The following is an 11,701-nucleotide window of genomic DNA, read 5'->3' on the forward strand; positions in this document are numbered from 1 at the left end:
GGAAAGGACTGAGGTAGCACAGGCAGAGTCTCCTCAGCAGCAGGAAGTACTGGGTGAGGCCATAATACTAATCTTGGGATCTTTTCTTCATCCCAAGCACGAAAAGCTTTACTGCAATTTTGCTTAGGCTGTCAAGGACAAAATAATCTCCTTTTGGTGCTTTTGGAGGCATTTCCCATAGATAGTTCTGTGGTCCGATTTACACAGTGAAAAGATGGAGTTTTTACTCTGGTATTCATGGCTGGGATGACGTATAAAAAATAGTGATACTTTTTGGACAACTGTTTTTCTGAATGCTTCAGCTGCTTGGTTAACTGTAAGTAAGGAGGTAAGTAACTAAGAAGGATCTTGAGAAGTTGGTCCTTGTCAAGGTGACCAATATGAAAATGGTGACAGAAACCATTTTTTTACCAGAGAGAGCACGTCAGAGAGAACCTAAGGCTGTGTCCCTAAAATGTGGAGTAACACCTGCTTTTCCAGGCAACCATACTTGGATCCTAGGTTGGGCAAAATCCTATCTCCTCTCTTCTGATCTCCTCTTTCTAAGTAAAAGCATCACCTTTTATCCTGCTTTTGTGCCTTAGCTCTCCTTCATTTTGCCATCCCAGCAGAAAGAGGACTCCAGGCTTTAAAGAAGCTTATTCTCTATATTATCCTGTAAATACTTGTATTAGAGAAGGGATGGATTGGATGTATTGAAGGGCTGTGAGAGATGCTTGAATCGTCACTGCATAATCTGTTCTGCCAAAATTCATCACTTTAGACCAAGCGAAGAGAGACAGAAACCTGAGAAGAACTCACAAAAACAACAGAAGTCTCTTCTACACCTTCAAACCACTGTGTTACCAAGATATAGCACATTCCAAATAAATGTGTACCCTGTATCTCAGACAGAAAAACAACAACAACAAAAACAACAACATGGAAAAATGGGAACAAGATGATGAAAAAAATGAACTAAATGTGAAAGTTATGTTTGGAGAAGGCTGTCTTCCTTCACTTAGGAAGAATGAGTTCCACAGGAACTTCACAAAAATTTCTTGACARTGAGGGTGACAGAGCCCTGGAACAGGCTGCCCAGAGASGGTGTGGAGTCTCCTTCTTTGGAGATCTTTAAAACCCGCTTGGACGCAGCCCGGTGCCCCGTGCTCTGGGTGACCCTGCGTGAGCAGGGGGTTGGACTGGATGATCTCTGGAGGTCCCTTCCAACCTCAAGGATTCTATGATTCTATGATTTTCCAAATACCATGACAGTTATATCTAGTACTTTTTTCTCCCTAATGTCCTCGGGTATAGTGAGGTGGTATAAGACAATAATTTCTTAGTTAACAGAGACTACCCAGCTCTGAGAAGGACTCTTTGACCTTTTCCAGTGAGGCTCTAACTCAAGAGAGCCCTTTTTAATTAACTGCAGTGGCTGGAGAACAGTGGAGATGAACTACAGTTCTGGGGCCTCCCCATGTTTTCACTGCCATCAGCATCTTAAGCTGTGGTCATTGCGACACCCCAGGCATGGTCTGCATGGGCTTCCTGTCTGCTTCCGGTTGCATGAAGACAGATCTTGGAGGAGAGAGCAGCCACCCATGCGGCAGTGACACTCCTGGCGCTGCTCCCTCCGCCTGCCATGAGCAACCGCGCAGGACTCCTGGAAGGGCAGGAGTTCGCTTCTGGACCTCACATCCCTTGGAAGCTCACCAGACGTGGACCTTCCCCAGCAAGATGTAAGGCTCTTTTATTTTGCTTGTTAGTTTTCGGTTTCACTCAGAAATCTCTTTCTCCTGATAGTCTCAGGTAGCAGACATGTCATGTCAGTGGGGCTCTTAATTCTCATTGTGAATAGTGTCCACAGTTTCCATGTGATGGATTTGGTGGTAAAGCAGCTAAGGTCTTGAGACAGARAGGCATTCAAAAAACTTAAATTTCTAATACAGGATTGCTTCATATCCAGGACTCAGTTCAGTAAAGCCTGAAGAAAGCCTTATTATTCCTAAGAAAAGGAATAATAACTTACTTGAATGGGAATATTAATACTTAAATCTAATAATCTAAGCTAATATTCTGTTTTGAAAAGTGGGATTTGTATCATGCCTATCAAATAATTACTCTGCTCAATTGCAAGCTCCAGCTAACAAATACATGGCTTGGTCTTTCTTTCCTCAAAAAGAGAAACTGTTAGACATAGGGTCTTGAAAACCTATCAGAGATCACTAGCTAACACAGCAAAGACCAWAAATACGTTAGCTAGTTCCCTGTTAACTCTTTTTAATTGTAAAATGCAGTGTTCCAACACTTCARTGAAAATCACTCAAATACTCTAACAAAGGGAGTATGTATTATAAACCAAAAAGGGGAGGCTTTCTCCTCTTTGAGGCAACCTCTTCGGGAATATGGAAAGTAATAATTTTTCACATGTCCTTAATTCTGAGCCTTCTAGGATGCATAAAAAYGACCCACCGAAAAGTAAATCTGAATGACAGAAATTGAGAAGGATTAATGGGAAAGCGCAGGAAAGGCAGGATGCAGAGGCCGTGCAGGCAGAGCTCAAGAAGGTGATTAGAAGTGACACATAATTGAAAAGCTGGGTAGTCTCACGCAGGCATTGGTTACCATCAGGTGTACTGTAAAAGGAAAAAACCCACATTGCTCTTGCTAACCAATGAGTGCTATTCTACACCGTAGTAATTTTACAACTATACTTATGCTAACCCCAGAGACATCCTAACAAAATTAAACTGGGGCCCCTCAGTGAATTTATAGATTAAGCCGCGTGCTTCTACAGGACAAGACTGTGATCTCAAAGCTTGTAGCTATTTCAACAGGAACAGTGTAATGGATAAATACTGTGATACAGTTGTGGTTGGAGTGGTTCATATAGCAAGTCACAACAATTTTCTTTGTCATTCTGTAAGTGAGGTCTGTGGTGAACATCAGAGGTAGGGTGTTATTTTTCAGAGACAGCCTCTGAGGAACCAGAGATGTCAAAGGCAGATTTGGTGCCTCATGCTAACATGTGGGCTTCAATAAGCTGCAAAAAATTAGTGCTTCAGTCTATACTGCTGGAGCTGGTATTAATTCCACTAGTCCACAAATGACTTCCTCAGTTTTATTCCACATGTAGGAATGACTTTGTTGTTGTAGGTGTTGTTGGTTTAGAGTTATTATGTAGTTTGCTTTTGCGTATCTCTTCAATTTAAAGAGAGTCTTCTCCATGCCAGCCTCTAGGGACCAAGTGGCACGGTGGTGGTGGTGTAGCACATGGAAGTTTTCCTTTGAAGTGCCCTGCCGTGACTGCAAAGGGGAACCAGAAAGCAGATTATCATGACAATTAGCATGCAGATCTTATCCTGTAGGTGTCTGATGCTTTATCACTGAGCATTTATTTTTAGTTCAGACATATAAAAACCACATCCAAGTAAGTTCAGCTTTGGATTATAAAACAAATCTATCTAAACCAAGACACATATGCATATGTACAGAGGCTCAGATGTGTGATCATGTGCGTGCAGATGTATATAGGTAAAAAAAAAAGTATTATATGTCTAAGATCAAATACTTGAGGCTCTGCACCCACTTCTGGGAATACCTAGATGAGATGGGAGMTACAGCACCGAGCCTTGCCTGAAAGAAACCCTATCTTGGCAATAGAGGGAGTGTGAGTGAAGCCTTAAGACTCTCCTTAACCTCTTTCTTCATAGACAGGGTAGTACAGAGGGTCATTGAGTGTAACAGCAATGGTGTAGGAGGTGAGAAAAGATGCCTAAGTAATAAGGAGGATGTTCAGTTGTCTCAGTTTAAAATAGCAAGTGCTGTTTCTTTGATGAAGCTTTATCTTAACTGCCTGCTCAGACGGGGAGCTCCGAGACACAGCAACTGTCTCTCGGTCATGTACCAAATGCAGTCAGTGCAATGGGGAGCTCATGCTGAATGCCAGCCCCCAATTGCTTCCATCATGGATTTAGTTTTAGCAGCTGTTGCTAAAAGAAAATACATCCAAGTTCAGTGCAATGTGTAGCTTAATTTACATGGAAAGTATTAGCTCAAACTAATAGAAATATCACCAGAGTGATCTGACTGAAACAAAAGGAAATCCTATGTGGAGCCTGCATCTCCACGTGATGAACTCCAGCCTGGTAGCAGCTGCAACGCCAGCGTTCTCCCGCTCTTTGTTCTTCTAGTGGGGAATCCAATCTTCTCACAGTGGGGAATCCAATTCTAAGGAAAGCTCTAGAGAGACAGAGGTACATTTTTTTGTGCTCAAAATTCCCTGCTCCCTGATTTTTGAGWGCCTAACTTTTCAACCTCAAGGCAGTTTCTCCTTACACCAGAGAAAGGAGTCATCTTGTGAGGGTGACAGAGCCCTGGAACAGGCTGCCCAGAGAGGTTGTGGAGTCTCCTTCTTTGGAGATCTTCACAACCCGCTTGGATGCAGCTGTGTGCCCCTTGCTCTAGGTGACCCTGTGTGTGCAGGGAGGTTGGACTAGATGACCTCTGGAGGTCCCTTCCAACCTTAACCATTCTATAATTCTATGATCTTGTGAATGTTCAAATGCAGAGGGCCTCAGTCAAACAAGGAAGAGTCCTTTTATGGCAGCTGAGTGGTCATTTTTGTTTTGTTTACCAAAAGCTTTCTTGCTTGTGTATCAGTAGAAAATTTTGCATCTTGATTTCTTCACTGCTCTGCATCCCTCATGAGTTTTTAAAGTGCAATTTTATTGTTCATTCAATGGTGTTTTTTAAAAAACCTCTGCTTTCTCCAAATGTATGGAATGCCTGCATTATGTTTTTCAGTAGACATAGTGCTATAAGTGCAATCTCTTCTCCTCTGTGTGGCTGTAAGGACTTGATTTTCTTTTAACGTCCTAAGTTAGATTGGCAGCCATGACAAGCATGTGCCAGAATCTGAACTGTATTAGTAGGGATATTTTTATGTCTTGCTTGGGTTATCTTTTCATCTCAGACAGTTGCCAAATACATGGACCACTGTTTAAGGATAGCTGCTGAGGGATATGAACCCCCCCCCAGCAGCTAAGGATTTCTGCTTGTTACAGGAGAGAAAACAAGCAAAAAGTGACTCTACTAGAGAAAACTTCTGAGTTCCTCGCATTTCCCTAGTTTGCCCTACAAACAGATAAGCCACTAACTTTCACAGCCAAGAGCTGGAATGTTGAAGGAAATTCAGGACACCTCTCTCGCCCTATGTGTTTTCAGAATTTATAGTGTGTTTTACTTGCATCTAAGTTGCTTTCCTATACCCTCTGACCAAATAACACAAGCATATTTCACCGACAAGCTGCACTGGAAAACCTAGTGGGCAGAAGACAGATTGCTGCTGCCTCAAAACCAGCTCTAGCTGCCCATAGGCAAACTTCTCCCCAGACTGGGCTACCACAACAGCAGAAACAAATCACACTCTCTATTTCATTCTTTGCAAAACCTTACACAGCACAAACAGCCTACCTTGTTCTTCACACATTAGCCTCCAGTAGTTTTTGAAGGAAAAAAATAATTATACTGCACTATGGAAAAGATAAACCCTCCAGAGAATTCATCACCAAGTTGGATAACTCWAGGTGTCAGCAGTAGGTCTTGTCCACTGGCTTTTTTTTTTGCACTTCTGCCTTGTATGAACAAGTAAGGTTTAAGAAATATTTGATGTTCAGCTCAAATCAACTTTCCAGCAGAAATTATCCTCATTTTCCTCTAAGAAGACAATTTGCAGGCTTTTCTGAAGAAGTTCAATAACCTGTTGAGTGTTTAAAAGGTCAAGATATGTTTCAGATACCTTAACAGTTATCACTGTATCATAAATCTTTGATTCCTAGGAAAAAAGTTGGATAAAATATTCAAAACTAAGTGCTAGCAGCAAGCATCTTCCATGTTTCATGAGCAATTTTGGTAAGGTCTACAAATGTTGAGAAAAGTTCTATTTGTCCATGTTAAAGACATTTCCTTGTGACAATACGTGTAGGGCACATGTTCATACTTAAAATTCTCCAGTCTCCTTGCAGCCTTCCTCTGTCTAGACCACACTTCCAGACCTACTTCCATAGCATACCTGGAAAGACGTCAGGTGATGTCTCCTTTGAAAGCACAGTGGGCAATTTCTTCTTACCAGATGAGTGTCTCAAAGACCTTTCCACTATCCTCCTCCTTCTCATTGCTCAAGAAGACAGTGGGGAGATGCCATGAGATCTCATTTCAGCAACATAATAAGGATGTATGTTTACGTGCCTGCCTGCTGCTGTTAGCAGATGCCACCATGTCCATCACAGGGATGTCATAATGCAAACACAGTAGAAAAAACACTTGGCTGAAGACCAGTTGTCTCCAACCATGCTTATTCAACAGCACTTAAATGCCTCCTGTGTTTGCTGCTTCAGAATACATTGGATATTTGTTATAGGATGTTGAGAAGAGCATTGCATCCTACAGTGTGGAGTGGCACACAGAATAGATGTCTTGTTGGATTTCTGAACTGAAAGTCCATTAATACGTAGCATGTGAATGCCTGAGAGAGAGCATGAAAACTAAGATAGTGACTTTCAAGCTACTATGCTTTTATAATTAAAATAACTTTTTTTCCAGTCATCTAAGAATTGAGAGAATGGTTATGGCATTCTCCTGTTTTTGGTCCTTCAGAGTTTGCTACTCTCCAGAGGAAAAAGACTGAAACAATATTTCTCAGTTAAAAGAGTAAAGAATAAAATGGGAGAGGAGGAAGAGATGAGAGAATCGGCAGGTACCAGGTTTCTTCCTGTGGCAGTGGGTTATTTTTCTCATCTGTCTTGCCATGTATTTTACCTGTTTTGCTTTATTCCATCCACCTTTACTCATATACCTTACGCTTTTGTAAGCCCATATTTGCACACAGGAGAAAAAGAGTGGACAGGATATAGAAGACAAAAGCCATTACGGGTAAATTGACCTATACTGGTCTTTTTTTCCTCTCCTTATGTTTTTTTCTCTATTTAGTGTGGCTTTATTTGTATAGTTCTGTGACTTATCCATGGAAATGGCAGTATGATTCAGGCAGTATACCCTTTTAAAGATGCAGGAGGTAGTTCTGATGTTATTTATTGACTGGTATGATCGAGCCATGAGGATAAATTAAATCAAAAACAAATAAAAGAACAAACAAATGCTGAGTAAAACACGCTCATTTATAGTTGTACTTCTCTCTGCACCTTTTACCATGTCAGGAGTGGAGCTATGGCTGCTTCTGCAGAGGTCCGGCCTGCAGAATGTGCTGTGGCAGCCCTGCAAACCCTTGTGATGCAAGCAGTTGCCMACTGGAGAGATTCCAGGATGGATTTTGAAACTTGTCCTTAGCTTCAGTAATGGCCTCCAGGGCTGTCAACTCATCTGGGCCAAAGCACCACGGGTCCAACTCCAACATTGGTCCAGGTTACTGAGAGAGCTGGCCAACACCATTACGAGGACGCTGTCCAGCGTATCTGAAAGCAATCAGTTATGGAGCAAAACTTCCTGGAAACTGTATCCAGGCTTACCAAGGGGTAATTCCTCCTGACCAGCCTGGTTATCCTTTCACTGTAGCAAGGTTGATGACACAGCTTTCTACAATTCTCAGCTAATATTAAGGCCAATACTGTTTAATGTCTCTATTAATGACCTGGTTGATGGGACAGAGCATATCCTCAGCATATCTGGGGATGATACCAAACTGAGGCAGGTGGCTGATATGCTCTCGACAGATATGGGCTGACAGGAATCTCATGAAATTCAACAAAGGCAAAGCAAAGCCCTGCACGTGGGACAGAACAGACCTGTGTAACAGTGTGGGCTGGGAAAGGACTAGTGGATAGTGGCTGGAGGAGGGGGTACCTGTTGGACAACAAGCTGAGCACAAGCAGGAGTGTGCCCTGGCCGTAAAGAAGGCCAAGAGCATCTTGGGCTGTATTACCAAGAGCACAGGCAGTAGCTCAAGGGAAGTGACTACTGCTCTGCTCAGCAGCTTTAAGACCACAATTAGTAAGGGGTCCCTAGTGCAAAAAGGACATGGACATGCAGAAGTGAGTACAGTGGAGGGCCCCCTGAAGGCTGCAGCGTATGATGTACAAAGCCAGACCCAGAGGACAGTTCTGCTGGGGCAAAGCTAAGGCATATCTTACTGCTCTCTGCAAACACCTCATGCAAAGGTAGAGAAAGATGGAGACAGCTCTTTCTCAGAGGTGCAAAGCGATAGGACAAGAGGCAACAGATAGGAGTTGTTGAATGAGATGTTAGGAAAAGCRCTGTGATGATGCTGATGAAAGAGGAGCCCAAAGAGGTTGCACGATTTCCATTCTTTGAGATATACATAATCCACTGACCTTGAGCAATCTCACATAAACTGGCCCTGGTTTGTGCACTGGTTCAAATGGATAGCATCCCGAGGTCTAGACGAATCTAAATTCTCCTAGGACATTGCAAGCAGATCACTCTTTTGGTCTCATAGATAAATCTGTATTCCTAGGAGAAGTGCAAACTTTACACCTCTAAGAACCAAAGTCTCAAGAATATCTAATGCTCCCCTGCCAAATTTCTGGCAACAGATACTAGCTCCAGTTAAGAATACAGCCAATGATACATAAAATATAACGAAAAGGACTACAATAATAAATCCTTGCCAAAACTTCTTCCTCCTCACACGCCGTATTCTCTTCATTTGTAAAAAGAGACTGACACAATAATTTATAAAAGACCTGTTGCATATATATAGTGTGGATAAAGGAGGTATTCACATCTCATTGTGAGACTCTACCACTTAATTATGATACAGAAGCATTTTCAAGATCAGCAGGGACACTTCGCCCTTCCAGGCTGCCCTACTCCGCCATCACTACCTACATCTTAACATTACAGCATGATGAAAGCACTTGCAATGGCTCTCAAATCAATATATTCATCTCTGACATTGCATGAAAAGTATATTTGGAGCTGTAAGTTGCATCACAGGGATTGTTAAAAATAAAGTCTATGCAATGGCGAAGTGCATACYACATAACAAATAACCTCTTAATGCTAACTCACAATGAGCTATCATCTGAGCAACTGAACACGTTGAGAGGCTGGTGGCTTTCATATCACACGAGACAAACAGTTTTATCCATATATCCACGTAAGCGCATGTAAATGCACTTTTTTTTGTTTTTTTTTTGCTTTAAGGAATTTAGCCTTTTTTCTTGCAGCTCTAGATGCTTACAAGCAGACACATAATTGGAAATATTATTGTGCATTGAATGAAAGAAGGTAAAAAAATTAAAATCAATAGACTTGCTCCATGAGATTATCGCRGTTGGTGGCAGCGTCCTTTTCAGCTGTTTGCAGTTTATTGGTAATGAGTGAGATTTGAGAAGCCAAAAGAAGTTGGTTGTAGTTGCTCAGTGGCAGCTCTCTGCAGTTGTAGGGCTGAACGCAGAGGGATGAGGTATCATGGATGGATGGATGGATGGATGGATGGTCAGTCGGTCCGTTGGTCCATCTGTCTGTCTGTCTGCAGAGCCAGGGCCGGGTAAGCTCTATGGGGTGCTCTGCATAACTGCTGGAGTACTTCACTCCATGCAGAAGACAAAAGATTTTTTTTTCACCTTGGAGAGGAGAAGGGAAATGTTATTAAATTCAAATAAGAAGCCTTAAGATCTGGATGGAGTTGAACAGTTTTTGGTGGGAGGTAAGATTAAAGCAAAGCTGGGAAGAAAAGCTTTAGGATCAAAGTTAAAGTGCTTCAGCTTTTTAGTCATCCACGGAGGGAGATTTTTGTGACATCTGTGGTAGTAAAGAAGGATGTAGTTTAATGTCTGTTGGGGAATTCAGGCCTGTAGGAACCCAGGACTCCTTCTATGATAACATCTACACTTCTCAAATTTAATTTACTAAAAGAAAATGCAACCAGAAAGGCAAGATTGATGTTTTTGGCCTTGGTGATTTATCCTCAAAGGACGAAAAGGAATTTTCCAAACTGATGCTCATAGATGTCTCGGATACTTCTTTTATGAATAATGAATTTCTCATATTGCCTCAGTTGCGGAGTACTGCCAGTCTCCCTGGCAGTCAGCAGCACTCAGCTCTGCCTTCACTTCGGTGCCTCTGAGGACCCTCCCTGGTGCTTTTAGATAACTCTGGGGCTCAGCAGCCGAGTGGTTCCACGTCTACCGCTTTGGGACCTGGGGGTAGTTAGTTTAGACACAAGTTAACCAAACTTCATGTGCTCTAATATTGAGTTTAACTTTGCTGTCCTCTTCTCGCTCAGTGTGTAGAGGAGGCCTTTAGGAGGGCAACAGACAAAATCTGGACTATTTTCATTTTGTTGGTGATACTGAACTTTCTTCGGCTAGCTGGGAAAAACAGCTGGGTGCCTTTCTCAGTGATCAGGAAAAAGTAAGGAATTAACTGAGACAGATGAGTCAGACAAGGAGGAGTTGTGACTGGAGGGTAGAGAAAAATATCAGAAAGTTATAGCAGTAAAAATGACCTGTGTCACCAACAACAGACAGATGTATGCCTGTATCTGCCTATTCAGGCAATTACTGCTGGAAGACCATGTGTGAGAAGGGTTTCTTTTAATCTCTGCAGCAGCAGAAGCAGCTTTTTTCTTTCCCTGTTGTGAACCACAGCTCCATGACCCTTGTGATGAGGAGACAGAAAATAGTAGCTTTGTTTTTCACCTTCCTCCTTGAACTACTGCAGTTCTTATCAGCATGAACAGTGGAAGCACAGAAACATGTTACAACAGGGAAAATGAGGTTGCAAATTTAAAGGGCACTACATATTCCAAAATAACTATCCATAAACTTGCTSCAGTGCTGAAGCATCTCACTACACACGAGAGCTTGAAACTCCCTAGTGTTTTTAGCACCTATGRAAGAGCATCATTCCTCTGAATACTCTGATAACACTAAGTCCAAAGAGCCTCTGTCTGCTGCTCTTCAGGTTACGACCCTCACACAATGCAGCTTATCCAGAGAAATGGTGCAGAAACACAATATTTGAAGGTGAGGCCAAGGGAACCAGCTGGTGTGATGGCTATTTTGCCTKGCTTTGTGGCATGATTATATATTGCAGACGTTCACTTTATTTTGGTTTGTAAAAGTACTGGCTTTTGAGATGTGTTGCTCCAGGCAACTAGAGCTYGAGAAGGTTATGCTTGCGTTTTCTAAGTGGAAAAGTGAGTAATACCAATAATCAGATTAAATAATTCCAGTTCGACTTCTCTTCTGTACGGATTCATATAATGGCCATTGCCATTGCATCTATCATAGTGTCCAAACACCTTTCCAATTCAGACTGAATAAAGTGATTAACCCGCTTGCTCAGGTTGTCCCTTACTGTATCTTTCTCTTTTCTCAAGTGCAGAAGCTTTTGCAGTATCATATTTTGTTTTGGTAAGTTTCTATTGCATCCTATGATGAATTTCTTCAAGAGAAGGCAATATCATGGTCAGAGAAATTGCATTGCATTTGCAGCTTTGTAGTGATTCTCAGTTCATGGCTCTCCACGCCAGAGCCATCCCTGAGAGGAAGCAGCTCCACCACTTTATCCTTTTCTTAATGAGTCCCTGGGAAGTGCAGGCTCTCATTATGATCTTAACTCTGAAACTGGGAATAGATGTTTCGAAAGACAAGGACCAGGTTGCAGAGCATCTTGAAGAGAAGCAGCAAGATCCTGCTCTTCTAAGGGGATCTGATGTCGAAGTGGATGACCT

Source organism: Nothoprocta perdicaria, unplaced genomic scaffold (assembly GCF_003342845.1).
Source record: "Nothoprocta perdicaria isolate Ctin4 unplaced genomic scaffold, notPer1 scaffold_269, whole genome shotgun sequence".
Lineage (NCBI taxonomy): Eukaryota > Metazoa > Chordata > Aves > Tinamiformes > Tinamidae > Nothoprocta > Nothoprocta perdicaria.